Here is a 3,272-nt window from a genome sequence, read left to right as displayed (position 1 = left end):
CCTTTTCATGTATGAAAATAGCAATTTTTCCGTCATAATGAATACTTAGAATTTGATGGTGGTGGTAAGTATTCATGAAAAAGGTAACATCAGTGAATGGGTAGCATGAATTCCGGAAATAAACAACTAAAACTCATACACAGTGTACCTTTAATTCCCCTGATCATTTCATGGGAATCGCAAGCCAGACAGACATGAGAATCAAATAAAAAAATAAAATAATAATAAAACAGAGCAGCAACCACATCAACTGACCTGCAAAAGACTGTTATATCATTGCCCAGGACTGCTGTGTGTAAAGCCAGCTGTAGTTAGAACTGAGGTGAAGACAATGAGTTCAAAACTGCTGAAGGATTGAAATTAGTGGGAGAAATGCAATATGATCCAAGACACCCTACTTCTCCCCATTACATTAGATCTTGAAATTTTAGCATTACTGTGATGCATGGCAGTGTGCATGTTTTTACCTGAGTCATGGGCAGGCATCAGGATCCTCTGTATCTTCCTTGCATGAGAAGCACCTTTCTTGCTGAAGACCCGGAGCAGTGTTGTTGAAAGACCATCCAGCTCTGAGAAGAAATTCAACAGCAAACCAACTGTCATGATCCTCTTGAACTTGGCACTTAACTTGAAACAGGGCACAAAACACATACCTACAAAATACTTGTAACTTAAGACTTGTGACAAAGGTTACAAAAAGGCCTGATGGTCTTACTAAAATGAGAAATAAACAAACAAAAAAATCAACAAATAACTTACCTCGCACATGTTAAAAAGAGCAAGCCATCTGCGTTTAAAAACTGCAATCGTGGGGGCATCACAAATTACTTCATGCCTTCAATGAGCAAAGGTCTTGGTCAGTTGAGCTGAGGACCCAAACGTCTTGAATTTCTGTTGTGACCAGAAAGACAGATAAACTAATATAGGTGAAGGAGACAGCTATGCAAAGAAAAATGTAAAATAATTACAACAGATTTTACACACACACACACACACACACACACACACACACAAACACACACACACACACACACACACACACACACACACACACACACACACACACACACACACACACGAGCTAATAGTCATAGATTAGATACTACACAAGAACTTTCATCACCTTTTTCAGGGGCACCTTGTGAGAGGTAGCTGAGGTGAGGACCCTACAAACATCTTGAATGCTGAGGAATTAATATAGGTGAAAGAGACAGTTATGCAGAGAACAAAAACCCAAATAATAGTAACATATTCTACAAAGAAATTCAGTAAATGATTAATTACAAAAAAATAACAAATTAACAGTATTTATATTTGCAACAATATGCATTTCTACCTCACTCAAGGTACAGTATATATTGAATGTAAATGCACTGGAATATCCTAAAGTGATCATTGATACAAAAAACTTGCTATGTCCTTTTTACACAACAAATGTAGAAGATCGAGTTTGAGGGAATGAGGGACAGAAGGGCGTTTGCATGTGTGTTTCACTAGATACTACTGGGATTTACTTTCAACTATTTCAAAGGTCATAGCCAATTAGGCCTACATACATTGGTAAGTGACCCACGACATGAATCAAACCAGCTGCAAACTGCAGCATCTAGTTCTACACACGACGCACCCATTCAAACGCGCACCCATACACAAGCACACACAGCCCCTTCTGTCACGCGGTGGGGGATGGAGACTCCCAACTGAGATCGCTCCCGGACGTGCGGTCCCAGGTATTTCTATCACTATCGGACGTGTAGTCCCACCCGATTATATTTCACGTATCATATACTGCCACATACAAGCAATTTAGGGTTAGGGTTAGGGTTAGGTTTAGGGTTAAGGTTAGGATTATACAAACTAACATCAACAACATAACTAGCTCCGTCATATGGCGGTGGTACCGATAGTCTGGCTAGTGGGAGCGAGATGAAAGGGGAGCGTCCTGGGTTGGGAGCGTCAATCAGGGAATCCTGTCACGCAGTCTCACGTCTCGTCTTTTTTCAAACCGAAAAGTTCCACCGGCTAATCAACATTTACTGTGGCCGTACACACACAGTCAGACGGAGCAATACCAAAAATCAGCGGTAACTTTACTTCCCCTGTGTCATTGATGTGTGTAGAGCTACTGATGGTATCTACGACTGTCCTGGATACATTTGAAATCAGACGCACACGGGTCTCGCAACGTCAATGCATAGAACTAATACAACGTTAATGAACCAGCTGTTGTCACCTAGCATAAATTAGCTAGCTGCCCGTTATGGGCTGCCAGGTGGTTTCTTTCGCTATAACTCGCAAAGTAACCGAAAATAATGTCACACATGCAAACATGCATACAGTACAACATGGGTGACAGCTTCCAAACTCCCAACAATAGTTAAAACAAGGAGACTATATCGATACTTAGCCGCTAACCAGTTTGAATTGGTGAGAATTAGCCAGCTAAGCTTACTCTCTTGCTCATAAAACGTATGCCTTGATGCCAAAACTAAGTACACTAACGAAACGGGTGCTATAAATGTGATTCTAGGAAAGTCATGATAAATGCAAACAGCCCTACAGTGGTTTACTTTTTTGACTTACCCGCCTTCAGAGTGTCCGCGGATATGTATTCAGTCAAAGAACTCGGCAAGCTCGTTGTTTCCGGCTGCCACACATAATCCGCACACTACTGCCACCATCTGTTCTGGCGTTGTAAAAGCCATTGGTCATCTTATCCAAAGGAATTAGGTTGTGACAACATTACTGGATTTGGGAAGTCGTTGGTTATTGGGCATCATGCTAAAGTTACATAACTTCATTATGCCCAATCACAAAACATAATTATTCATGGTAGAAGTGACATGTTTCCCTTTGATTAATTTAACATACACAACATATGGCTTTTTTCAGTGTAGATGTTGCTCTTAATAGCCAAATACACACTCACTAATTGGTGAAAGTGGCTAGCAAGTTGGTCTTTTCTACCAGCCAAACTGAAATTTCCCCAGCCTTTGGCCTGTTGGCTGGTGTTAATTTAGAGCCCTAGTTACCAGTATAAAATGGAAATAATCATCTTCGGAACAAAATCCATCCTCCACATCTCCCAGAATTTCTCACTCTCCATTGATGGTCAGACTGCTTACCTCCTTCCCCTCCAGAGAACACATCATCCCCATCCTCCGCCAACTTCACTGGCCTCCTATAAAATAGCACATACTTGCATACTTCCAGATTCTTCTCATCACCTACAAAGCCCTTAAAAAAACAATACCTAATATATCTCCTATACT

General features: G+C 40.9%; 1 long non-coding RNA gene across 2 annotated transcripts; it reads right to left on the bottom strand.

The window, feature by feature from the left end:
* Positions 1-485: 485 nt before the first annotated feature.
* On the bottom strand, positions 486-2,647 carry LOC134450281 (uncharacterized). Of its 2 annotated transcripts, XR_010035059.1 has the most exons (4): positions 2,584-2,647; positions 1,124-1,184; positions 760-891; positions 486-569 (listed from the first exon to the last, which is right to left on the bottom strand). It is a non-coding gene; the product is annotated as an uncharacterized LOC134450281 (long non-coding RNA). The 2 variants fall into 2 exon arrangements; XR_010035058.1 differs by lacking the exon at positions 2,584-2,647 and having other exon boundaries at positions 1,124-1,220.
* Positions 2,648-3,272: the final 625 nt, after the last annotated feature.

This window comes from Engraulis encrasicolus, chromosome 6 (assembly GCF_034702125.1).
Source record: "Engraulis encrasicolus isolate BLACKSEA-1 chromosome 6, IST_EnEncr_1.0, whole genome shotgun sequence".
Taxonomy (NCBI): domain Eukaryota; kingdom Metazoa; phylum Chordata; class Actinopteri; order Clupeiformes; family Engraulidae; genus Engraulis; species Engraulis encrasicolus.
Note: the sequence above shows the minus strand (reverse complement) of the source record. Positions and strands in the feature narration are given on the sequence as shown.